General features: G+C 44.7%; 1 long non-coding RNA gene across 1 annotated transcript in view; it reads left to right on the forward strand.

Moving 5' to 3' along the window:
• Nucleotides 1-25,182, forward strand: part of LOC140898376 (uncharacterized) — a 113,537-nt gene extending 88,355 nt beyond the window's left edge. Inside the window, exon 3 of the long non-coding RNA XR_013634613.1 lies at nt 24,970-25,182. This is a non-coding gene — a long non-coding RNA (uncharacterized LOC140898376). The remainder of the gene's footprint in view (nt 1-24,969) is intronic.
• Nucleotides 25,183-27,429: the final 2,247 nt, after the last annotated feature.

Here is a 27,429-nt window from a genome sequence, read left to right on the forward strand (position 1 = left end):
GGAGGACTTGTGGCACCTTAGAGACCAACAAATTTATTTGAGCATAAGCTTTCATGAGCTACAGCTCACTTCATCGGATGCATTCAGTGGAGTGGTGCTCTTGTTTTCATTCCACCATAGTTGAGTCCAGCCTGGCTTTAAGTAGCAAGATGATGATGTCAAATAGGCACATGGTATCTGACCCTGGGGGAGTTCAGAACCATAGACATCTCTTAGAATGGGATCCAGATTCAAACTGGTACTGGGCTCTAACCCCATCACCGAGGCCTGTCTCTCATTTCAAATTCTGCTGCCAAGTTCTTCCACAGGGCTGGGCAAAACGAACAACACAAAGTGGAAGCCCTCAGGAGAACCAAATCCTCCAGCCTTTCGTTCAGCCTGTAATCCCTTCACTCCTATAAAATCTCAGCTTCAGGCTGCCCCTGTTTGTATATTTCCACTGGCCACAAAAGCCACCTCCCTTTGCATCTGTCTATGCGGTTTAGGTTAAGGCTGCTCTCTGTGCCAGCGGCCCCACCTCTTTGTGAGGAACATGTAATTGCAAACTTTTTTTGTTCCTTTCCTCCCATTTAACGTAAAACAAGCAGACATCCATCACCAGCCCCTGCTTGGGCTCTGATGCAAACATTTTCCACCTGGCAGAGTTAGACGTTCAAAAATATAAATACAATTTTTAAAAAAGAGGGCCCGTCAGTGAAGATATTTTTAAAAGCATGACACAGAGGAGTGTGACACATTCGGTGTTCTTAGTGGGTGGGTGCAGTGTTATTTAATGTTATTCTTGTCTCCGGGCCCAGCATTACAAGTGTGCACTTTATTAACTGTATTGATACTAATGTGCTCAGGAGGGCTTGCATCTAGCGCAGAGCAAGAGATTTGTTGGGGTCGGGGGGAGGCTGTGGGCAGCATTCTGCTGTCCTTGGGGAACAAGGCGTCTTGGTTCGATCCCTCTTGCAATCATTGCCATTCAGACGGGTGTATTCTGACGCTATTGAGTATTGCCGGGCAGCTGAAAACATCGTTGGACAAGAAAAAGGCAGTGAAACATTTTTATCTCGAGCTAATACAGGCATATTGGAAAGATGAACGTGTATAAACACCCTCAGACCATCAGTCTGTCTGTCTGCCGCTCTGAATCTTGCCTGAAGGTCCGGGAAATGCAGCACTGGTTCTTCTGCTCCTGTGCCATCTGGTCCCTGATCTTCTGAAAAAAAAATGCCACTGGGCCTTTGGTCAGGCAAGGAGCAAGGTGGCACACATTGCCAGGGAGCAGCGGTCAGGATGGCAGCAGCAGCAGCCAGGTCTGGCCACCTCTCCCACGCACTGGCCCAGCTCCTCATACGTGAACTCTTGGTTTTATAGTTCTATAAAAGGCAGCTTACTGAACAGGTCCCGTTTTAGGAGGTTCCAGCTGAGCTGGGTGGGGCCTGCAACTGTCTCCAGAAGCTGGTGCCATGTGTCCGGCGCTGATGCTCCGTCCTGACGTCAGTGAGAGAAACAGGTTGGAATTCTCGGCGTGCCAGAGGGCGGGAGCAACAGGCTTACCCGAGCCATCACCTCTAGCCCTGCCAGCAGCCCAAGCAAGCTGCTTTTCTGGCTTGCCTCTTCGGAGACTCTGTGCAATGCTTGGAAGGGACTTGCCGTCACCTTGCTCACATCACAGTGTAGGAACAGAGCCCTCCCCCGATGGAATTCTCCTTTGCCCTGGCTTTGCTTTTCGTTTCATTTCAGTCTACAGAAGGATGATGGACAGGAGCCCCAACTTCTGTTGAGCCACAGGTGTTTGTTCATGTCCACATCTCCTGCTCATGCATTTTTGTTTCCGAGCTACACCCCTGAACCTCTGGTTTACAGGGCCAGATCCATAACTGGTGTAATTCAGCCTAGCTCCATTCTTTATTCCCCTCATTTTGGTATTTTCCAAATTTGGCATCTTTCCAGATCCTTCCACTTATGAATTTCTTGGCATTCTTGGAATTTCTTGGCAGAACATTCTCTTCTGTCCCTGTCCCTGCTCACCCTGTAGCACAGACATTCATGGATTTAATTTTTTTGAGCCTAACTCACTTAGCATTAGCTGAAATCTACCCATCTGAGACTGTTTCTAGATGCAATTTTAGCTAACATGGGATCGGGGCTTGCTGCAATGATCACAACTAGGTTTAGCTCTGACAAGTGGTCTCAGTCTCCATGACTGCAGGGGTTCTGGATATACACCTGACCCATTGCTAACAGAGTTTAGTGGGAAGAGCCTCATGTCACTCAGCAGCAACCACCCTGTGGCAGAATAAAGAGTGCCATTTAACAAGGACCTGTGTCCCACCACTCATCCTTGGGGAGCTGGACAGTTTGAAGGCCTTAACTAGCTGGGGGAGAGAGACTACAAAGAGGGGCAAGACCCTTGCTTCTCCAGCTGGGTCTCAGGTCTCGTGGCATGAGAGGATTTGGGAATCTACATAATACACTGAATCAAAACTCTGGCCTCATGGATGGATCCTGTAGAACTGGATGAAGTCAGCAGGGTTCTAGAGAAATGTAGTAGGGCCCTATAGAATCTGCTAGACGATGAGATCCATTTTATACATTTTTAAAAATAACCCAGTGGAAGGCTACCATTTTGTATTCAATCATATAGGACTGTTCCATGCGGATGGAAACTGAAGGGAATTATTTGTGTCCTGGCTCATGTTTCCAAATGGACGGCAGAAGCTGGACACCACAGTGCCCTCAAAGTAGTGTGCTCTCCTTGCTTCCATGTTCAAAAGCAGGAAGGGCGTCATCGCTTAGAGAGCTTCCAGGGTCCAGTAACTCCACTGGGAGTCACATTGACGTAACAGAATGAAGAGAGAGCCCCCACCTATTATTTTTGTTCCCTGTTCAGAAACCCTGCATGCATTTCTATTTCTTGATCCCCCACCAAGACCAATGGATCCTGGCTCTTATTTTATGTAGACTCCCCACCGAGGTAGACGCTAGTTAAAAGGTTACTACCCAGCTGTGAAATGTGTAGACAGGGTAACAGCTAAACTGTGGAGTGACCTCATAGCTCATATTTATTGACTAAATGTTGCTTGAACTAGTCACCACTAGTAAAATAAACCACAGCCCCAAGTACGGCAGAAATATTCCATGGCACACAGATGGCTAATACCTGTGCTCTCTCTCTCTTTAATAAAGCTGTGTTTCTAGTGCCCCGATTACATCTCCAGGGCTTGCAGGTCCTGCGTAAACCCTTTGAGCAAACTCACCTTCTCCAGACTGCTTCAGAAAACGTGAAGGAACCTCTTTGACCTTGACAGAGAGAAAGAGTGAGCGAGAGAGAGAGCTCAGAAATATGCTACTGATGCTATCCAAGTCATGAAAAAGCTAGCTCAGCCAGAGTAAATGCATTAGACCTCGAGAGACCTGGGGGGGTCACATTTCTCTTAGGACATAACTGGTGGTTGCAACCCTGCAGCTTCTGTCATGGGATGGTGGGATGGAGATGAGTAAGGCAATGTACCTCATTCCTGGCCCTCCATGTGTGGGCCAAGGGCTGGAAGTGCAGGGGGTTCAGAAGGTTAATAATGAGGAGTATTAGAAGAACTGTATGTGATCTCTTGGTTGGCAAAGAAAGAGGTGCTGCAGGTCAGGAGTAAGGCATGTTGGTAGGGTCGTGCATGCCCAGGAGTAGGGTATGCAGAGTAAAGTGTATTGGCAATAAAAGGAAAATTTTAATAAAAGAAGGGGGGAAAAGCTTTCACAATGGCTGCTTTCAGAGAAAAGTTATTCACCTTGCACTAAATTCAATTAATATGGAACAAAGACATACTCACCCGTTTCAGAGTAACAGCCGTGTTAGTCTGTATTCGCAAAAAGAAAAGGAGGACTTGGGGCACCTTAGAGACTAACTAATTTATTTGAGCATAAGCTTTCGTGAGCTACAGCTCACTTCATCGGATGCATACTGTGGAAACTGCAGAAGACATTATATACACAGAGACCATGAAACAATACCTCCTCCCACCCCACTCTCCTGCTGGTAATAGCTTATCTAAAGTGATCACTCTCCTTACAATGACAGGTTTCAAAGTAACAGCTGTGTTAGTCTGTATTCGCAAAAAGAAAAGGAGGACTTGTGGCACCTTAGAGACTAACCAATTTATTTGAGCATAAGCTTTCGTGAGCTACAGCTCACTGCATCCGATGAAGTGAGCTGTAGCTCATGAAAGCTTATGCTCAAATAAATTGGTTAGTCTCTAAGGTGCCACAAGTACTCCTTTTCTTTTCACTCTCCTTACAATGTGTATGATAATCAAGGTGGGCCATTTCCAGCACAAATCCAGGTTTCCTCACCCCCCCCACACTCACCCAGAATGTGGTACCTTTCCCAAACTGTAAACTCATCTTTTTTTAACGATGAGTTTACAGTTTGGGAAAGGTACCACAACTGCTGAGATTGTAAATGGGGATCTCAAGAGAACTGAAATCAGGATGAAATTGACCCCAGTGCAAAGGGCTCATGCGAGGTGAAGCACAGCCTCAAATCAATTTACAATTTCAGCAGTTGCCAATTGGCTTCCCCACGACAGATGTCACTGGTCACGTTACCCGCTTTTCTGTGTCTTGTGACACAAACCTGCTGGCTGATCGAAACGGGTCTGCCCTGTTGCTTATTAGCTCACATTGGTCTGTGGATTCCCTAAGGGGGCAGTGGAAGCCCTGTACCGTATTAACAGTAGTCCTGGCTGGAAAAGACTCTGTGTGTTGCAGGTGTTGTTATAACAGACTGCCCAGGATTACCTTTTTGGTCAAAAATTATGATGTAGTGTTTCCCTTTGGAGATTTACATGCACACGGAGGGGAGACCAAGCAGTGGAAAAAAGAACGACTTGGCTCCGCGACTGGATACAGATGTTACAAGTGCGAGCCCACATCAACACTGACTATAAACTTTAGACATCCTGCAAGCTCAGGGAGTCTAACAGTTTTACATAGTTGACTTTTACTCTGTGAACACTGCAGGAATCCCCTCCCCCCATCCATAATTCCCCCCTCCACCCCCCCAGTCCCAATCTCTTGGTTAAGAGACACTGCAGACTAAAGGTGGGTGTATTGCAGTTTATGTTGGTACTTTGGAAGTGCCATACACATTATACAGCCAATGCGTATGTACTGAAAGTTCCCCAATGCTATTCCGGGTTTCGACATTCTGGGGAGTAGGCTGGCCTCAGAGCCATTAAAAATGGCGAAACTAGTTAAATGCTAGTTCCTAAGCTGATGCTTGGCTTTCTGGTTTAAACAAAATCTGTTGCTCACTGCAGTGATTGTTCATTTTTGTGGCTGTTTGATTGAAAACCATAAATCACTTTCCTCTTTGGTTGGTCTTTGGTTGGACACTGGATTGAGTTGAAGATCCCCGTGGGTGGGCTAGCTCTGCCCGGCACTTGATGAACAAGCATTGATCATCTAGTCTGGCCTTCTGAATAACACAGGCCATAGAACATCCCTGAATTAATCCTGTGTGAACTAGTGCAGATCTTTTAGAAAAATTTCCAATCTTGATTAAAAAATGTCCAGTGATCAAGAGAATTCACCACAAATCTTGTAAGTTGTTCCAGTGGTTATTACCCTCACTGTTTAACATTTACACTTTATTTCTAGTCTGAATTTGTTTAGCTTCAACTTCTGGCCATTGGATCATATTATATCTTTGTCTGCTTAGGTTCTCTGTTTTCATATTTTCTGTTCCCCATATAGGTACTTTATAGACTGTAATCAAGTCACCCCCTTAACCTTCTAATTAAGCTAAACAGATTAGCTCTTGAGTCTATCACTATCAGGCATGTTTTCCAATCATTAATTATTCTCATGGCTTTTCTCTGAACCCTCCCCAGTTTATCAACATCCTTCTTGAACTGTGGACACCAGAACTAGACACAGAATTCCACTGGCAGTCACACCAGTGCCAAACACAGATTTAACACAACCTCCTATTTCTACTTAAGATTCCCCTGTTTATACATCATGAAAACTTCTGTCTTGTTTAATTCCATCAATGGTTTATTTTGGAAGCCCCCTAACCTGTACTGATTCTTAGTTGAAACAGCAAAATTTCACTTGCTTTTGCACTGAAATCACTGTTTCATAGTTTTCCACCTAAAATCATACATCGAACTGTGCTCTGATCCAAAGTGAGGTTAGATCCACCAAAAGGTTTGTGGTCCTCAGTGAACCTTGATGTGAATTGGCCACAAGTTTAAAATTTGTGTTCATTTTGCACAGCCCATCATCCCAGGTCAGGAATTGGAGTGAGCCAATTCTAGATGATCACATCTTCCTGGCACCTTTTTGGTAATCCCATCTGACTCTACAGACTTTCAGATTCCGTTGTGGCGGAAAAGGTGTCCAGCCCTTATGGTTGGGAAGAAAGTCTTCTGAATGTGACTTGATTAAATCAAGCCTGCAGATACAGACATAAACAATGCCCAAGAAACTGCCCCATTCAGTTTAACTGACAATGCTAACTCTGAAGCCTAAAAACGGCAGTGCCAGTTAATTCACCGCCAATCATTTTAGCAGAAATTTATTGGGTGGAGCTTGAATAAAGTACAGACACCCTTTTTTCCCCTAATCTGAATTTTGGCTAGAGGAGTCAGGAGCAAGAGAGAAAGACAGAGAGAAATAGACACATAGTTTTTACTATAGTATAGTCACCTGAAAGTTTTCAGAATTGCTGCAGGCATGAGTCAGTGAGTGGGATACAGAGATGACTCTGTGTATGTGGAAATGAAGCAGTATTTCCTAGTGGCTAGAGCACTGACTGGTACTCAGGAGATCTTGGGCAAGTAATTTCACCTCCCTGTGCCTCACTTTCCCCATTGTAAAATAGTGATAATGGTGCTGACATTCTTTGTGAAGTGCATTGAGAATTACTGACAAAAAGCACTAGATAAGAGCTAGGAATTATTATTATGATCATTAGGTATGTTTTGGAGGGGACAGAGATCAGGTGCAGAACTCCTCCATCACTCCCCTACATCCTAATTTACATGCACCCGGGCTAATCTCCAGATTTGAATCAGAACCTTTAACTATATAGCAGTAAAAAATAATGAAATGGCATCATAAAAAGACATGGAAAATCAAATATTTATTTATACCTCGGGAACTAGGAATAATACACCTGCTTCGAAGGGGTGGCTGGCATGAAGCTGGCATTGCATGGGGCACATAATAGTTTTTTTTACCACAGTTTATAGGCTCTTTCCTGCAATTAATACTAAATAAAATCAACATTTCTCCAACCTGTTGTGTTTCTGGCTCTCATTAACTCCCTTCTAGCCATTCACCATCTCTTTTCTGTGCGCAGTGTCTTTGTTTCCCTCATGTTTCATTTCTATCTTTCTCGAGCTTTTCCCCAGTTCTCTCCTTGCTGCCATGCTCTTCCATTCCTACTTGGGTTTTTTCTTTCCTCCCACTTTTCTTTGTTTCAGTCGGTTCTTCTTCTCTGGACAGATTCTATTTTTTCCTCCACTTTTTCCTTATTCTTGCTCTCGATGTGGCTCTTTGACTCCTGTTTTTGCTCGATCGTTTCTTCTGTCTCCTTCTCCATTTCTTATCCTTAGTTATTATTTAAATGTCACAAGCACCTCAGTTCCCAGATGAAGGATCAAAGCTCCATTGTGCAAGACCCTGTGCACTCCTAGAACAAAGGCCTTTCCTCAAGAAAGTTCACAATCTGTATGAAAGACAGGACACAAAAAGAGGACAAAACACACCATTTTTCCTGTGTCCAGTTCTCTCCTCCCTGAGGCTCCTGCCTCTAGTCCTAGCCTCCCACTGCCTATGGCAAAATGTGTCTTCGTGTCTGAGCCTGCACGGTTGGCCATTATTTACAGGCAGCATGGGTAATACCCATCCTTCTTTTTGTTGGACAATACTATTGGTTGTAAGGGTGGCTGTTTATCTCCCTAATGAGTATATATTGGTAATAGGGATAAAGCCCAGGCCTCGAAACCCTGCAAAAGCCACCTTTGCTTTAGCTAAAGAGAAATATTCCTGTATAAAGGAACATGTATTCTAGTAGCCTGAACATAAGAACAGCCATACTGAGTCAGACCAAAGGTCCATCTAGCCCAGTATCCTGTCTTCCGACAGTGGCCAGTGCCAGGTGGGTCAGAGGGAATGAACAGAACAGGTAATCATCAAGTGATCCATCTCCTGTTGCCCATTCCCATCTTCTGGCAAACAGAGGCCACCGATGGACCTATCCTCCATGAACTTACCTAGTTCTTTTTTGAACCCTGTTATAGTCTGGGCCTTCACAACATCCTCTGGCAAGGAGTTCCACAGGTTGACCGTGGGCTGTGTGAAGAAATATTGCCTTTTGTTGGTTTTAAACCTGCTGCCTATTAATTTCATTTGGTGACCTCTAGTTCATAGGACTATAAGCCAGGAACAGCTCTATTCTTTGTCAGTAGCATTGGGCTTCAGTTTCTCCAACTGTAAAATGACTAACAACATTAGGAATTTAGTGGAGCATAACCTTTGTGCTGGCCCTCTGCCTACGGGTATCACTTTCACTTAAATCTCTATGTCATAGGAGTCCAGGATTGGTACCTGGCCATGTGTCACTCTGAAGCCTAGAAAATCTGTTGAGTCAGCGTGAAGCGATTGAAACAGCTACATGCCTGGCTGAGAGAGCTCTTTTTGTTCAGAAAATCATGAAGTGGACTCACCTGTGGGTTTCACAGTCTGTTACCAACCAGCGTTTAACTTCTCAGCCATTTTGATGGTACAAATTATACCTGTGTGTTGTCCAGCCACAGCAAGGCATGTATCTATGCCATGCCAAGAGTCCTACATTACTTTGATATCTGAGGTAACTCAGCCACTCATGACCATTACTGTACAGCTCGTTTGCCTGCAACAATTTCACAGGTTGCTTGCGGGAGGCTGCACTGCTAGACGATTACTTGGCCCAGCTGCCACACCACTGCATTCCTACTTAGTGTATAATCTATGGCTTGTTAAATCCGGAAACAGGACCATCGGGAAAGGGAGGGAATGGAGTGAAACACAGTGAGGTGGGAACAGATAAGGAAAAACCACAAGAATTTCCAGAGTCAATGGAATCTCTTCCTGGGATGGAACAGGAAGCTGCAGTGGAAATTACCTTTTTTTCTTTTGTTTCACTCAGATTTGGACAAATAATTATCTTTTTATCCTCTTATCAATGGCAGCTTCAAAGAGCGAGCCCCCAGTCCCTAACTGACTTGGCGAAGCTTGTCCAGCCTGGTGTCGGCTCATTCCAAACCACGACATTTAGCAAGGGCTGCCCCTCCAGGTAGAACATAGGCACCCATTCAAGAGGAGATTGCGTCAGAAGTAAGGCAAGCTAACGAGGGTTCATTAATGGAAAATGGGGTTCTCATGATATAGGGCAAAATGCAAGCTGTGTCCAACTCTGAATCCATCAGCATAATATATGGTATTTTTTTTGGTACTTGGATAATCATCCAAGTTTGGTTTTCTCTCAAACCTGCCCCAGTTTGCTAGAGTTGGGGATGCCACAATCTGAGGTAAGGGACGTGAGGTTTTTTTATACGGTGTCTGGGGACCAGAGTTGACTTTAGCAGTTCCTAGGATAAACTATGTTGACTGTTTCTTAACAAAACATGGAATCTGGTGAAACTCATCAACCTTCAGGTTCCTTCATCAGTTCAAAACTCAACCCTGGTTCAGGGAAAGGTTTGCTGAGATTTGTAAGCCTTCAACTTAGGGGGAATTTCAAGCAAAACCCAATGGGGTTTCAAAGTTTAAGGCAAACTCAGGCAAAGTCACAAGTGGAGCTGGGCCAATTTATGGTCAAAGGGTCAAAGTGAGATGAAATTTGTCAGCCTCAGCTGCATTTTGCTGTGAAAACTCACTCAGAGTTAAAGGAAAATGACCTTGAGAGACAGAGAGGGACAGAATGTTGGAATGGCCCAGAGGAGAGAGAAGGCTGAGAATTTTTTGCAGACTGGTTACAATGAGGCGCATGAAAGGGAGCAGAGTGTGGAGATGAGAATGAGAAGGATGCTATGATGGATGGGGACCACAACAGAGAGGGACAGGTGAGTGTCGGGGAGGGTGAAGGTTAGTGTGGAAGGAAGGGGAGAGTGGAGATGGTTAGGGGGAATGGAAGGGAACAGTTGGAAAGGAGGGAAAGGTGAGTGAACATTGTGGAGAAGGTCAGTGGTGAGCAGCACTGGGAGTACTGACTGGTGAAGAGCCTTGGTGCGTCCATCCGAGCTGGAGATGTCCCAGTTCTAGACATGATGGGAAGAAGCCACCGAAGGCTGGTTCATGATATTTTCACCCCCAGGCAATACTGGGCAGGTCTGGGAGAATTAAACAGAAAACTCAATCCAAAGGTTCCATTAGCAAAACAGTTCTCCGTGCCCTGGCAGGGTCTGTCCATGACACTGTCCTCCATCATTATTTAGCTTATTGAAAAACAAATGGCAAAGTGGTTTGCCTTGTGGGTTTCCCTTTAACTCTTCCTGCTCCCTCCAAGCCTCAGCTGCAGAGCTGGACTGAAATGCAGTCCATTTTGCTATGAGCTCACATTTTGGAGAGCAGCAAAATGTATTCAACCACAGAAAACTAAGTAATGGTAAGGGCCTGACGTAAATCCCACAGAAGGAAATTCAGAATTAAGGCTGAAAATTTAGACTGACACAGCAGCCCAACTGAAAAGAGAAAAAAAAAATGGAATTCATGTCGCCATTAAGTGATCTAAGGCCAAAGTCAGGCCCTGAACTCTGGATTGAATTGACCTGATATATTTTTTTTATTTTTGAATGACAAGCTGCTGACATCTCACAGAAAAGAAACAAACGAAAAAGTCTAGTCGATGGGGCAACTGACAGGGACTCAGATGACATGGATTCTATTTCTGCCACAGCTGCCGAGTGACCTTGGGCAAATCATTTCGCCTTTCATTGCCTTGTTTTCCCCAGCTGTAAAATGGAGATGATGATACTGAATGCCTTTGTAAAGTGCTTTGAGATCGATGGATGAAAATGACTAGACAAGAGCTAAGTCTTCTGCTCAGAGAGCAGGTGCTTTTTTTCCTTTTCTTTAGTTTGTTTTAATTACAAAGGACGTTTGTGTGAAGACAGAGGGGAAGATTCATCACACGGGGTGCAAGGACTGAAATTGGCAGCTTGCATCTCACCTGTTCAGGGGATGCCTGTTCGGTCCCTGGTACTGGAAAGGGAAACCCTGAGATCTGTCCCTTACTTGCTCCCTGATGCAATGACCTAGAGGGACCATTGTAGGGGCAAAGAACTGCCAGGGTGTAGAAAAACCCAGGTCACACCCCCTCCAGCCCCACCATGGTCCCTTCTTCCTTATTCAGTCTATCCCTTCCTGGCATGCCCCCTGCAGCAAGGGCGTTTTCTGCCTGCAGTGCAGCAGTTAGCAGAGCTGGCCTGATGCAGGGTCCTCTGTTCTAGGGGTTTTTTTGTGCCAGCCTAACTGGTGCAACAGGGTCACACAGCAGTGACAAATCTGGCTCAGAGACCTGCTCTCTATCACAAATCCAGAATAACTCTGCCGCGATCAGTGAAGTGCTGTGCTCTCATGCTGGTGGATGTGAAAGGAGAATTTAGTCTAGGACATTTGCTCCATCAAGGCACACTCTATTTGTGCACAAATGTAGATGCGTAAATACTTGCATATTTTTGCTGTCAGACCTCAGGCCCCTTGATGTCACCACCCCAGTCTTGCAAAGGTACAATTGCTTCCCGCGGTGCTGAGGGTCCTGTACTCCAACTGGCTCTAGGTCATGGTCGAGAGCCTGCCATGTCAGGTGGGATCCACAGAAGAGGAGAAATACAGAACATTTCTGCTCTCAGCAGAAACATCCCTGCAGTGTAAGTTTTCAAAAATCTTTCATGAGCCATCAGCAAATCTTTAAGCCAGACATTAGCTAGGCTGAGATGTTCCAAATATAATTTACCTTGACAATGTCCAATTTGTACTAACACAGCCCTCCTCAAGAATTCGTTACCCATTCACAGATGGAAAATCCTATAGCACTGAAGGGACTGCATCGGTGTGGTTCTGGATCCCATATAACGGTCTGTTTCCTTGCAGCTTCTCTAGTGGTGTGGCCCCAATGCACAATGGAACAGAACTGAAGATGTGCTTTAGAAAGCCTGGCAAGTAGGGGATTTTGAATGGGAACTCCAACAGAGCCATAAACTATGGAGGCAGAAGTAAACAGGATAGCTGAGGGGTCTAAGAATGGGATACCAAGCCTACTTGTTTAAATTGTCAGTGTAGATCTAACCCCAGACAGTTGTAAACAGAAGCTGTTACCATCTCGTGGTGACTTCAGTTTGACATGAGCTGGTGTCTCAACCCAAATCCTGGATAGACTAAAGCTTGTCGCAAAGCTACTACCACTATCATCTCAGTGAGGAGGCCAAGGACTAGAACATGCAAACTGAATTCCCCTCTGATGTCTGGAGCCCATACAGGGCTGAGCGTAGCGGTGGGGTGACATGGAGGAAGCTTGCATTACCGCTGTGGTGCAGTGCCGCCCAGAGGATTCAGGGGGCCTGGGGCAAAGCAATTTTGGGGGCCCCTTCCATTAAAAAAAGTTGCAATACTATAGTATTCTGCAGGGCCCGGGGGCCTGGGGCAAATTGCTCCACTTGCCTCCCCCTCTGGGAGGCCCTGTTGTGGTGTTAGAGCAGGACGGGACTTCCCCCCCCTCCCCCGTTAAAACTTTCGACCAAAACAAAAAAAGTTTTCACACTCAACAATTTTTTTTCCTATAAAAAATTTGGATTTTAGAAATGGAAATAGGTTTGGGTTTGTTATTTGATAAAAAAAAACACTGCTTCCGTGAAAAATGTCATTTTTGATGGAACCCTGTTTTTTGTCAAAAAAGAGAGGGGGAAAAAAGCTTTTTTTGTTGAAAAAATTTTAACCAGCTGCAGTGGTGGAGATAATAAAACCATGCCAACCTCTTGCACTGTCATCACTAAAATGCCAGCTGAGGAACTGATCCGTACAATTCAAGAAAGGAGAGAGGCACTTTTAAAAAGGTGGAACATGCTGCCTGAAATTGAAATCACCCAGTGGCAGACGGCCTGTTTGGAGCTATTCTGGATCTTGCATTCATTATATTCAAAGTGTTTTTAAAATCAAGAGCAGTCACAGAACAGTATTGCATTTGGAAGCATGTTTATCAGTCATCCAGGTCAGAGGTGAATGGGATATAAATGAGACCCACATGTTATCGGCTAGTATGTGAAATTTAGAAAGATCATTAAAGACAATCAAGGCCCCTAAAAAGATTCTGGGCCTGCTTCCCCCCACCCTTTATTTTCTTTCCTCTCTCTCTTTCTTACCAACACAAATGGAGAGAGCTAGATTCCAGGGTGCAGGGATTTTTTTGGGGTAGGGCGCATGGAGAGCTGGAATCAGAAGCACATATTGAACATACGGGATCATGTATAGGCAGGTTAAGAAATGGCAGGAAAGTGAAATATGACTTCTTCTTTCCAACCTTCTTTACTCTCAGTCCCTTTCCGCCTTTCTCTTCCTGCTCCAGCTCCTTCCTTCCAGGTCCCAGGTGTCTGCCATTAGCCAGAGAGAACTCAGGATACCACACGGCTTATTTCTGGTGGCAAGAGCAGTTTCTTCTTGGGAGGCCTGTCAAAATGCAGCACTTCATTACTCTCTCCTCTGTGCAAGCTGGCAAGACCTGGTTTGGGACCAGGTTCCTCTGGATTCCTGGAAGGCAAGGAGCCGCCTGTGTTCTGGATCTGGGTATACAGATTTTAAGTGTAGATGGGACCACTGGGATTATCTAGTCTGACCTCCTGTGGGACACAGGCCATAGAATTTTACACAGTAATTCCTCTCGTGCTGGGAATTTTTCTTTCCTATTACAATGGGGGGTTTTGCCCAAATCCATTCTGATTGCAGGATCCCCACAGTCTGTCATTTCCCACATGCTGGCTGCATTGCTGACCCAATTGCTTATTGGTTTAACATACAGCAATTAACATAAAATATTACCAATTTGGCAGGTTAAATTAACTCGCCAGATTCACGCCTTCCGTCCTGGGTTGCAAGTCAATGTGGCTTTCCCTGGGGCTTGTTTCTCAGTAAGCAATGCTTCTCCTTGCATCAGTCTACTTGTTAAAAGTAAACACACCTCTCCCCTCCAGCACCTGCACTGGGAGAAGGGGATTATTGCATGTCTCTGGAATCTGATTCATCTTAACCTAGACATAATATTCATAATATAATATTCCCTGTATATTACATTTCCTGTTGCCTCACACATGGTCCTAGTAAATGGTTAGGGTTAAAGGAGATGAAAAAAAGAGGCTCCAGTGATATTTTTTCTGCCATTTCTCTACCTGGAGTTTGAACCCTGCCAGCTTTTTCCATTTCAATGTTTGGAAACAACAAACCAAAGCATCCCTCTGGGCACCTGGCACTGGCCACTGTCGGAAGACAGGGTACTGGGCTAGATGGACCTTTGGTCTGACCCAGTAGGGCCGTTCTTTTGTTCTGTGGTCAGAAATTAAAAACGATTACAAATGATTACCCCTGAAAATTTGCTGCCGGGGGATCCTTCTGAGCGTCTGCTGGTTACATGAGGTAGGTTCCTAAGGAACTGATTTAAGTTGTAAGATTCCCGTGCCCACTGAAAGCAATGAAAAGACTCCCTCCTTCCGCAAGGTTCTAGCTGGAGTTGACCATTTCCAAAGCCCAGGGTTCAGGTCCTCACCCCCACTCCAGTCCCTTTATGCCAGGTGAAAGGGTAAAATGCTATAAAAGGGAGCAAAAGCCCCGTTTGCAAAGATCTCCTCACAAACCTTGGAAAAGTGGGTGTGCCAGTGACAGGGGGGCATGTTGGGGGTGGGACACTAAGTATATTCTGGGCAGCACCGATGCCCACAGCAAGGCTGCTGTTAACTTAGGTAGGTGCCCAGAGCTGTCTAAGTTGTGTTGGGGCTCTCTTTGGTCCTCAGAGCAGCCCAGGTTCTGCAGGGTACAAAATGAGCTTGGAACGACCATAACTTCTTGAGCTCCCCGGGTTGTGAGTTCTGTGCTGTGCCACTTAAAAGTGCAGCACAGAACTTTGCCCCTGGTATATTCAAGCTGAGTTTTTGGATTGGGCCTATCCTCAATGGCTATTTTGATGTCCTAGCCCCGGAACTGCTTATCTGAGGGGGAAATCGGTTTTCGCTGCAAAACGTGCATGTCCCCCCGCACCACCCATATGGGCAAGAGGCAGTAACAGAGAGCTCATGGCTCTGCTGCTGTTGAAGTGAATGCGATTGTCACTACTGAGTTCAGCGAGAGCATGATCGTGACAACAGAGAGCTCATGACGGCAACTGGATCGTCCCTGTTGCTTGTTACCACTGGGCGCTCGAGAAAGGTAGTCGGCCAGTTGCCTTTGTCTCAGCCTCGCTGTCTTTTGTCACCGCAGCCACCCTGCAAAACGAATGGTATCATTTCCTAATGGAGGCAGAACTTTTCTTTGAAAGGTGAATGCACTGAATTGAGGGGGGGAAACCCCAAGCCAAACAAAAAGCCTCCCCTGCCCCCAATCCAGACCAAACAATTCCAGATGCAGCAGGCTTTCCCCACACGATTCTGAAATGGGCAAGAACCTGAGACGGGTGGGTTGGCTGTCTCCCCACAGCTGATTTGATAGCTCACTTGCTGGGTTCACCCTCCCTCCCTCCCTCCCGAGACTGGCGCTGAGGAGACCAGGCGTTCGGGCAATTGGTTCTGCTCTCGGGCCTAGTCTAGAAAAAGGGAGGGGAGTCTAGTCATTTGTCAAGCTGTGAAACCTCTTTTCATGCCAGCCTCCCCAGATAAGTTTGATTAAGCTTCACTTTACTGTTTCCACAGTCAAATTACACCTTTGCCTCATTATCTCTCTGTAGATAGCTTTGGTTCTGGTATGGCCCCCTTCAACCCAGTATCTGAGTGGCTCCAAGTCTTCAATGTATTTATCCATGAGTTCAAGTCTCCTGCATCCCAGTCTGTAGCTCTAACTACTGGACCCTCCTTCCACCGGATCTTTATAGGCCCCCTGCTTTCTCACTTCTCAGCCATTACACCACTATTGAACTGGGCATTTTTATTTATGAGCCAAACTAGAGCTGATGGAAAAGTTTCGGTCTAAGGGGATATAGGGGCACATGAGCATGATTCCTGCCTCTGCCACTGACCTCCTGGGTGACCTTGGGCACATCACCATAACCATCTGTACCTCAGTTTCCCCAGATTTAAATAGGAAATGATACGATTACTGGCCTTCCTTAATAAAGCCTTCTGAGACATGTGGATAGAAAGGGCTGTATAAGAATTAAACATTATTATTATTATTATAGATATTATAATATAAAACAATCAGGAAAAGATAGGTCCTTATAACTCCCCTATCATTAAAACAAACCCTATGTGGCTGGAAGAGATCAGAGCTGAATAAAATCTGGGCAAACACAATTTCCCACAATGAAATGCAGCAATGCCAAATAAGTTTTATTTTCCAAGGTTTGCTTCCCCCACCCCCCATTCCATAGTAGCCAGAGCAAAGGAGTACACTGGCCTGATGAAAAGAAAGGAACTTTGCCCAACTCCTGGATTTAATGAATCGCGCTCTTAAGAAACAACAACAGAATGCTCCGCTCAGGCTGGCCAGGCCTCAAGATGCTTTCAGCTACACTAGGATCTCAGCCAGCCTTTCTGAGTTAGGTTTCCTGAGGTTAGCACATGGGTATTTGTCAGTAGCTTTTGGATAAAGCTGGTTCTAGGATCCATCAAATGGAAGAGAGAGGGGCTGTTGATCGCTGCCTCGCGTTAGACTGAAACAAGGCTTCCCTTCGGAGAAGCCACAAAGCCATTTTTCATTCGCGTCATCAAAGTTGCCTTCTGTTTGTTTGGGAGATAAAAATAGCTTTTGCTAAGAGGACGCCACGATTACACATCCTGAGGTGTCCTGGTGAGTCAACAGGCCCCGAGCAAGCTCTAGCTGCTGATTTTGCAGATGGGCGTGGAGCTGTGGGCTCTGGGTGGTGCAGTGATCAGGAAACACCGTAGGAGGGGGCCTTGGCTTTAGTGAATCTTAGCTGTGGCTATGCACTGAAAATCCCCTCCAGAAGAATGTAGGCAGGACCTTGCAAACTGGTTTGTGTCCTGTTGCTTTTTAAGGGCCCCGATTCTTTCTCAGGGCAGCCTCCTGGGAGATGCTGCGCACCCCCTAACTCACACAGAGGAATGCTAGGTGCATCCTCCAAGGACTGACCTTAAATGCAGAAGGACAAGGGGGAAAGTGTAAACTAGATCTGTGTCTGTCTGTCTCTTTCCAGCTGCTTGTCTCTCTCAGACCTATCCACATTTGTACTGAGCTTGTCACCATAATTAGCCACATGGAGGGCCTGACATGCCATGGCTTTGCACCTTGTGCCGTCATTTATACCAGGGCAAAGTGACTCTGATCTGATTTAGTAGCATGTTACATCTAGTTTGCAGGCGTGTAAATGAGAACACAGGAGAATTAGGCCCTGAGCCTCTGGTTCTGGGACTAGCACCATCAAAGGAAGGGCGATTCTTCCCTACCGCTTGCTCTAAACCTCCCCCCATCACATCCTTCCCCACCTTATTCCATTTCTGCTATGAAGGCATGGGAGAGACTCCGCATTCTGATACCCGGGTATGTAATATATGCCCGGGCCACCAAGTGAGCAGGAGTTTGACACAGCCTTCTTCCCTTTAACACTGTTTGCCATAGCAGCAGCTCTGCAATTTCACATCCCTGGCAATGCTTAATTTCCAGGACTATCCAGTGCCGTCAACAGCAGGCTTGTGTAGGACAGAGATAGCTCAGGGACTAAACTCTGTGGCATGCCCTATACTAAGAAATGTGGGGAATGGCTTGTGTTGAGCTATGCATGGGTTGGAGCCCTGTATGGGAAGTACAGGAAGCCTCAAACTCAGGTGTCTGGAGAAGCTGACCTGAACAGGTCTCCTGGTTATACATTCAGATCAGGCAGACTGAAGAAACACAAGTCCAGCAGGAGAGCAGGATTGTATAGCATACACTGGCCACATATGTCTGGGTCCCCTTCTGTCACTGATCCACAGAGCATGGCCACCCGCTGCTGTTCCCAGCTAATGGAGTTAGTCATTTCGCTCAAGTGGTAGACATCTGGGCGTTGGAGCTAGTGAGCCCAGTTTCATTCTCTGTCAATAACACAACCGGAGAGGTCGTAACAACAGCGCAGAAATGAATGCAGTAGGAAAGTCACCAGAACTGTAAAGAAATGCCATCAGACATGTGGGACCACGTCCTAAAGCCATTTCTCTCAACTCCTGTATGTTGTGAAGGTAACTTCATTAACAATTAAGAGCAGGAAGATTCCAGAATCCTTGCACAGGATGGCCTGTCCCACTGATATCATGAGGTTCTCACGCTTGGGTGAGATTCTTCGCGTCTGATCAAACCAGACCCTGAAAGGCTGCTGGGTGGTTTCCTGGAATGAGCAAACAAACAAGAGAGTAGCAGAGGCTAAGAATAGGGCTTGACAGTGCAGCACAGGGATGAGTTCTGGGTTTTGTAAAAAAAACCCCCACAAACATAGTCCCCTTCCATTCTTGCATAATCTTCTGAGGATTTCATAAAACTTCTGGAGATACTAAGGGAGGGAGGGAGGGATGCATGGTCGTGTGGCTAAAGTGAGGACTGGGTGTCAGGACTCCTGGGTCCCATTGCCAGCTCTGCCACAGTGTCGATGTGTAATATTGGGCAAAGTCACTTAGCCTCAGTATTTTTCAATCGCCCTTGGTGTAAAATGCTTATGTACCTCTGAGCGGTGGTGTAATGCTTAGATAATTGTGGGCAGATCATGGCTAGTCAGTGTGTAGGAAAGAAGAGTGCAGAAGTGTTACTAATATTTTAATTTATTTTTAATGGGTCCCTACATGCTGTTTTTAGTGCTAGGCCCTGTATGAACACATAGTAAGGGATGGTTCCTTTCCCATAGACTTGCAGTGTAAACAAGCAAAGAGTAGGAGAGTAAACAGAGGGTGAATGATCTTGGAGAATGTCAGTGGCAAACGCAACTTCTTCTCCTGAGTCCCCGTCCAATGTGCTGTCCACTCCCTCTCTTCAAGAAGCTCCCCCTCTCCTGTGCCTTTGCAAAGGGGCCAGACAGTTTCAATGGTCTCACCTGGGGGGTATTTCCCTTCATGCATTCATCTGAGTTATTATTATGACATACAAATGCAGTAGGAATACCACATCACCACACATACAATGCTAATAAAATCTAATATTGTGTCTCATACCAGCTGTGTCATTTTAACCCATCTCGCTGCTGCATATGTCAAAAATCAAGTTATTACCTGCTGAATTAAAGATGACTTCAGTGTCTCTGAATGGATAGTTACTCATCATGAAGTGGGCTGTAGCTCATGAAAGCTTATGGTCAAATAAATTTGTTAGTCTCTAAGGTGCCACAAGTCCTCCTTTTCATCAAGTCGACTGTTCCCATCCATATCATTGCTTGGGCCTGGGTAGGACGTCTAACCGGTCATACTCGCTAACAAATGCTGCATAAACTACACAGCATGGACTTCTCATGTGCTAGATATGTTAGTTCATGAAAATCCTTACCAAGGGTATAATTAGGAATGACCTCACCTGCCTTATACATGTGGAACTTGACGAGGCTTGCCATGTTGCAACTTCTCCCCCACTGACACAAGTAAACAGATGGCAATGAAGTTTTCCCAGAGGGCTGGCTGCTCCGTTTATGTGGTGTGCCAGCCTGTGCCAGATTCAAGGTTTGGAGATGCCTGTCTGTGGGTTTTCATATAACAGTCATGACAGCCAGCTGGGTGATTCTCATCTGCTCAGAAATGGTTACCATTAACTTGCCATTTGCATGTAACAACTGATGTGGGCTGGGAAGCTACTTGCAGTGCTTTGGTATTAAATATTGCCAGTGATTTTCTGTGGAAAATTTTGAGACATTTTTGGGGGGTGGGTGGGTCTCAAAATTGCCTTTGAATTTTTTTCTATGAAAAAAAGAAACCCAAACTGAAAACTTTTTGGTTTTTTGCTCCCCACACTTTTTTTCCAATGGCAAAATGGAAACTGATAATTTTGGGGGGGTTGTGTTTTTTGGCAAAAGGTTTAAAAATTAAAAAAAAACTAAAAATGTTCACTTAGTCAGAAAAGACCATTTTCCCTTGGGAATTATTTTAGATGGAAAATTTTTGACCAGCACTTGTCAAAAAGAATGGCCTTGTGTCAGCAAGTGGCAGCTCAGGAGATGATTGTGCTTATTTAACTGGTTTCTGTAGTATAAACTGTAGTCTCTCTTCCTGCTCTGTTTCCAGGGTTTCTCCTGTCTTAGAGAGAAAAAAAATTGGCACCAAAACCTAACAGTTTCAAAGGCTTCCAGCTCTTTTTCTCAGCCCTATACTGCCATGTCCTTCTCCCCACTGCTTCTATCTTTATCTCAGCTGGGAGGCCAGTTTGTCAGCACTCAGCCTTTCCCCTCCTCTGCTGTCATGTTATAATCTCTGTCCTAGCAGAAATGAATGCCAAGAAAGGCTGCATTTTTTATCCAGAAATTTCAACCTGCAAAACATTTCTGGAAATCAGGATTTATTCAGGGGCAGGGTTTTCTGCACCTTCCTCGAAGCATCTGGTGCCAGCCACTGTTGACAAGAGGAGACTGGGCTAGATGGGCCGCTGGTCTCATCTACTCTGGCACGGCTTACATTCCTACATCAAGCTTTTCAGGAGATCTCTATCCCTTATGGTACAATGCCCAGCATCTTCAAAAGGAAGGAGGGTCCTGGAGTATTGACCTCTACAGAGGACCACTTTCCCGTGTGAGCTCCTAGTTTTGTAGCTGTTTATTTGCAGAGTTGAACCCTTCCCCAATCCAGTCCGACGTTTCAATCAGCATTAGCTGCAAGCGACTTTTGAAGCTGTTGCAACAAATCTGCAATAGGGGGCTGCAGTGGGTCAGCCACATAGCTAAAGCGGTCCCAAAATCCCCAGTGTAGCCACGTCCCCAGAAAACCCAGGATCTTTTGAAGACCTGATTCCAAGCTACAAAGGTCTAGGAATCTGCTCAGGAAAAACAACAGGTTTTTTCATTTCATTTTTTTTTTTACACTGCATGTCCTCATAAAAATTCCAAGGCACAGGGCAAGCCAAAAGTAAGCGCCATGCCAGGGATGTTAAATACCCAACCTACGTCAGCAAGGAACTTGCTCTTAATCAACAATCCACCTGAAATACCTCAGGGAAAAGACAAAAATATGTGGAAACATGTTACGGCAGACTGAAGCCATCTTGGAGAATAGCTGCCATGCAAAGAGCACGCCGGAAAAGAGACAGCTATGTCTGTCCGCTTCAAAAGCCGCTGGTTAACTTAAAAGTATCCCTTTTGATCCTAGCATAACGAAACACACTAGATTTAGTAAGCAAATGTTCAATATTCAGGTTTCAATTACCCTGTTTGGAAATGTGGTCGGCACCAGTAATTTTCCTCCTTATGACATGCTTTATAATAAATAATTTTAAAATAATCATAAATAGCAATAGCATTTGATCATCAGGGCTTTGAAAATGAACCTTAGATTTGAGTACAGTACACAAAATAGGTTTTGCTATGGTACATCCCTAAAGCGATGTCTATGTTCCTCTTTTGCCATAATTAAATTATTGCTTATAAGAACTTCTGCTTGGTCAAAAAAGAGCATGCAAAAATCAAAATAATTCCATTTCCCTGTTTTCCATGAGCCCTTAGCCAAGTTGGCCAATAAGTAAGGCAAAAAAAGATACGTATTGTGTACTCACTTAAAACTTGGCTAGAAACAACTTTTTATTGTCAATTTTTTTTCCATGCCCAACTTGGCTACTCCAAACTAATCCATTGCCAAGTTTCTTTAGTGTGTTATTTTCCTCTGTGTTATGTGTTTCAAAACATAAAAAAGGCTGCCCCCAAAATATTCTACAACAACTCTGCACAGACAAAAGTAGAGAAGGTTGGATTAGACTTACCGCAATCAATACCGGTTATCCAAATGCTGGTGTTAAAAACTAGCTCCATATTGCTTTCTTTTCTCCCTCCTTTACCAGTGTAGCACAACATTGTAAAATCTGTAAATGTACAATTCTAACAAATACATCTGAGTCTCTAAGACCCCCTTCCAGCCACAGTGGAGACAGCCATATGATGTTACTATAAACCTCACTTGTCAGGTTGTAAGGACACTGGGATATGGCTGTTTGCGAGTGCTGCTGCATTGTTCAATGTGGTGGCATTTGTCAGAATAACTCGTGGGAAGGCATAGTCTTGTCTGCATGACACGTGTTCCATATCTGTCTGGCTCACTGTAACACGCTTTGTGTTATGTATGCGCCTAGCTATGGCTGCTTCATGAAAATGGGGCCGTGATTGGGTCATACTTGAAATCAATCTTAAAAAAAACCCAAAACCCCTGAAAAAAAATCCTGTAATTTTGTCTCATATGTAATGCCTTATGTCAATGATCTTTCATCACAGTAAAATAAAAAATCCAAGCCCCTGTATATTGACAGACATTACACACTTACAATTCTGGTTTCTTAAATGGGTCCCTGTAGATCACATAGGAGCTTTATAGGAAGAAAGAGAGAGAAGAAAGGAGTTGAGGAAGAGCGAGGCAACAGAATGTACACAGTCTACCAAGCATATGCTTCCTAGCCCTGTGGTCAGATGGCAGTCCCTTAATTAAAGATGGTCCCTAAATTAATCTCTAACTTCCACTCACTAGCCTGAGGCACTGGAAATTGATGAGAACACTTAAGTGTTTGCTAGTGGCTGGTGAACCTTCAAAAGTTTCAGGGTGTGGTTTCGGGAATGTTCCGACATCTATCACAACTTGGGGAAATCTTTGGAGACAGCTGAGATTTCCCATCCAGTTCTGCAGCTCGAGGATTCTGGAGAATTCAGAAAGGGGATGGCAAATCAGCCAGACATGTATGGTATAGCCAAACCTCTAAATGTTATGAACTTCAGTAATTACTCACTTAAAAAAAGCCAGTGGTCTGGGTCCCACCAGGGCTTCAGAGAACTGAGGATGATTTCTCTCGGCTATACCATTCCTGGTGCCTCTCTATGGGTCTGAACCAAACCTATGGAAGTCAATGGGAAGACTTGCATTGGCTTTTGATCAGGCCCTATTTACTGCAGCTTGAAGATTACACAGGAGGCAAGAATCATGAGGTTGAGAGGGATTTAAGATTTAGATTGAAATTAGATCCCCAGGGTATAGAATCTGAGTAACACCTTCATCCCCTTCTGAGTCTTCCAGGCCTGACCTTTCACAAGCACCATTTCCTGACCAGTGACTCCAAAGAAAATCGAACTCCTCCTTGGTATTTAATGGAAATCTGCACAAAACTTGTCAAAATACACCGCCGTGCCTGTCAGATGCCTGGGACAAGACCTCTCCAGTAGTTTCCAGAAACCCAGCTCAATTACTTACATTTTAAATTATCTTTAATTGTCACATGTGAGCTACAGAAACATTCCCCCCCTTCTCTGAACCAAGACCTTGCTATTAAGTGTCACCCCATAATTGCAGCTTTAATAAGTATACTGTAGCAGGTCAACAATGAAGGTTAGCCCAGGGTGAAGCTAGGTGAAACCAACTGCTTAATATGAGTAAGTGAAAGTGACACACCACAATAGTCTGATCAATTACGTATGGGTAGTTTGGATTGTAAACTTTTTAGTGAATGTAATTACGTAACCAGATGTGTTAATTCAGTCTCCCCTCCTCACCCTTTCATTGCCTTAGAATACTATTTTTTCCCTATTTCTTAATGTAAGCAAATCACCTTAACTACAGTATCTAGCTTCACAGCCAGCAAGGTTTTCACAGGAGCTGAGCACTGATTTGATACTGCACTGCCCTAGATTAGTGAAACATCACCACCATGACCAGCTTTTATTTTAGTCCATTTTCCATAGTTCCAGAAGGGATAGCTCTCTTGGTGCTGATATCATACAAGTTAAGGAAAAATGTTAAGGGGAAAAGCCTGCAGATCTTACCTGGGCAAAATTCACATTGCAAACAATTGCTGGTTCTTACTAGGTTGGAAGGGTGAGGAAAAGATCATAATCTTGTGTGTGTTCCACCCATGTGCTGCAGGTATGGGATAGGTAGATTGAACAAAACATTTGTTCACAGAACGAACAAAAACATTAATTAACGAAGGTGTCATTAAGAACTCACAAGAGGATTATTAAAAGTTTATGAGATCAGCTGGTGTAAATGAACATCCCTCCACTGAGGAGCTGAATGATGATGTCACTTTAAGCAATACCTCTGAATATATTTAGACACACTGCAGCAAATCTTCAAAAGCAGCCTGTAAATCAGCACCCCTACTGTTGCACACCCAAAAACTTGAATGTATAGGGGCAAATGGTGTCAGTGAGCATTCCTGAGTTGCCCGCATACATGCAGTCGGTTTTTAGCCGGAGAAAATAATTGTACTGGCTGTTTAGGGGGGCAGGGTGTGAGCAATCATGTCCCATCTGTGCATGTGATGGTGCTGTCTATTGGCTGTAACTTAGAGAAAGTAAAGAACCTTCGACTACCACCAGCAGAAGGAGATCTTTTCATTCAAAGGGTTGTATTTCAGGAGCTGATGGAAAATCTAGTTATGTGTAGGTGATTTATCTAGCACTTCTTTTCATTGTCTGGAGCTCACGGAAAATCTGGCCTGTTATCTTTGGCCAGATTTTTTTTTTTTAACTGGACTCTCAAGATTTTCCTTTATTGGAGCTGGGGGTTGAATAATTTTATGTTCCTTATTTTCTCCAGCTTATCACATTAATAACTGCCTTTCTCTCTCCCTCCCTTTCCCCCCCTCTTGCAGAATGCTCGGACTTGCACCAAACATAACGTTAGTCACACACCCCTGGGATAGCAACATGCAGAGAAAACAATGAAACAAGACTGTTTATAAAGCCGTCAACACATTAGCCAGTAGAGAGGAGCCCAAGTTTCCATGTAAAGTCCTGAATGGACACGAGCGACGTGAAACACATGGAAAATGTGGAGTAAGGAATAAAATTATAAATAAAATAAATTGGGAATGCCGTTTTAGTCATCATGATTTGTGTTCCTAGTAACCCAAAACTCCTCCACCTATGGAAAATGGCATGTTTTTCCAGTGAGGGAACCAGGTGGAGGGGAGGGGTTGTGAAAGTGCAGTGGGAGGATGTATTAGTTCATAGCTAGAGCAATAGGACAGGGACTCAGGATTTCAAATTGCTAGCCCTGGCTCTACCAATGACCTTGCAGTACAATCTTAGGAAGGTCATTCCTTCACGCAGACTTAAGTAGTACATGAGTCTTGTGTTGGCCCTTTGAACAGAAAGGACCTTTTCCTCGCTGCACTTTGTTTAGACTAGTGAAAAGTGCAGCGGCGTAACAGTGTTGATTCCCCTCTCACGGAGGTACACTGCTCCTGTGCAGAATGGTGTTTTCACCGGTGTGACTTACTGGGATGGGTGGTGGTGGTGTTATCTCTGTTTCGCCTTGCGCCTACGCGGGGTGGAGAAGGGTTGAACCTCTACTGCCACCCTGGTGGACGAGAGCGTAGTTACGCAGTGAAGCTCACCCCAAATGGGGAAACTTAGCTCACACCACAGGGGTCAAGTGAGACTTTTGGTGAGGTTCTCTGAGACCTTAAGATGAAGTTGCCGTGTCAGTACAAGTGGTTATGATCTTTATTAGCCCTTCAGCTCCAGAGATGTGGGATTGAACACTGACTTGAGTTACTGACAAAAGAGAAAGCCTCCTTTCCATTTGTCTCCTTTACCTGACTGCCATGCTGTCTGGTCTGACGGATAATCTGTGCAAATACAAAAATACTATCAAACACATGGCACACCCTTACATTGATATGCATTCCTATTATTAATTTCTGTATTACATTAGCCCTGATGACCCCCCGAACTGAGATCAGTGACCCATAGTGCTCAGCCCTATACAGACAGAGAGTAGAACATAGATCCCACCCAATAAGGGCAGCCTTACTGTCTAAATAGACAAGACAAGGATGGGAAGGGATACAGGGACAGAGCAGTGAAGCTTAGTGGATAACTGATTTTTCAGTTCAGGGGCCGAAACACCCTCTCCCCCCCTGCCCAATATTTTGGTTTGGTTGAATCTCACTTTTTTTTTCTTGAGGTTTTCTTGTCATTTCATTTGGTTTCTGGGTGTTTTATTATCTTCCCGCCCACCCTGCTTTAATAGATGCAATGGCGTGGGCTTAAATCGCAGCAAAGGAGATCTTTGTCAAGCCCCATTCGGAAAAAGTGTGAGGATAGTTAAACAGTGGAAGAAATTACCTTGGGAGGCTGTGGAATCTCCATCACTGGCAGTTTTTAAGAGCAGATTAGACAAATACTGTCAGGAATGGGCTAGATCATACTTGCTCCTGCTTCAGTGCAGGGGACGGGACTAGATGACCTCTTGAGGCCCCTTCTAGTCCTATGATTCTATGATTTCTAAACAAAATGTCATTTTGAAACAGAGTCAAAATGTTCTCATAGACTTTAAAGTCAGCAGGGACCATCATGATCATCTAGTCTGACCTCCTGCACATTGCAGGCCACGGAACCTCACCCACCCACCCTTGAAATAGACCCCTAACCTCAGCTGACTTACTGAAGTCCTCAAATCATGGCTTAAAGACTTCAAGTTACAGAGACTTCACCGTTTACACTCGTTTAAACCCTCAAGTGACCTGTGCCCCATCCTGCAGAGGAAGGCAAAAAATAGTTGAAACAAACCATTAAGAACTTTTTAAAAAAAGTTTTCATCTGAAACTATTTGCCAAATTCAATGCGAATTCGTGGTTATTTTTGGTTCCCCCCAAAAATGCATTTTGGTGAATTTACTATTCGCTGAAAAAACTCCAACCAGCTCTACAGGGAAGTAAAGTAACTAGTCAAGGTTACATAGCCAATCAGTAGCAGAGGCAGGAACAGACCCGGTGTTTCCAGACCCACAGTTCAGTGCCCTATCTGGAACGCACTGCCACCCAAAGATGTTGGCACATTTTGCAGAGACCAAATCTGAAAGCTCGAGAGGCAGCCCCCTTCCAATATGTGAATGTCTTGTAAAAATTTCCTTTGAAACAACTGTGATGAGTCAGTTTGCTATGTTTGCAAGAAAAAAAAGAACGCTAGCATGCATGAATTGCAACTGTTCTTTAAGGTGAGGGATCTGAATTTCCATTTCTTGAAGCCATTAGTGCTGATGTTGTTCTGAACGGATTAGCCAGCGCATGGCGAAAAAGCCACTCTGTCTGCCAGTATTTAAAGCT

The sequence above is a fragment of the Lepidochelys kempii genome, chromosome 14 (assembly GCF_965140285.1).
Source record: "Lepidochelys kempii isolate rLepKem1 chromosome 14, rLepKem1.hap1, whole genome shotgun sequence".
In the NCBI taxonomy this organism is placed as follows: domain Eukaryota; kingdom Metazoa; phylum Chordata; order Testudines; family Cheloniidae; genus Lepidochelys; species Lepidochelys kempii.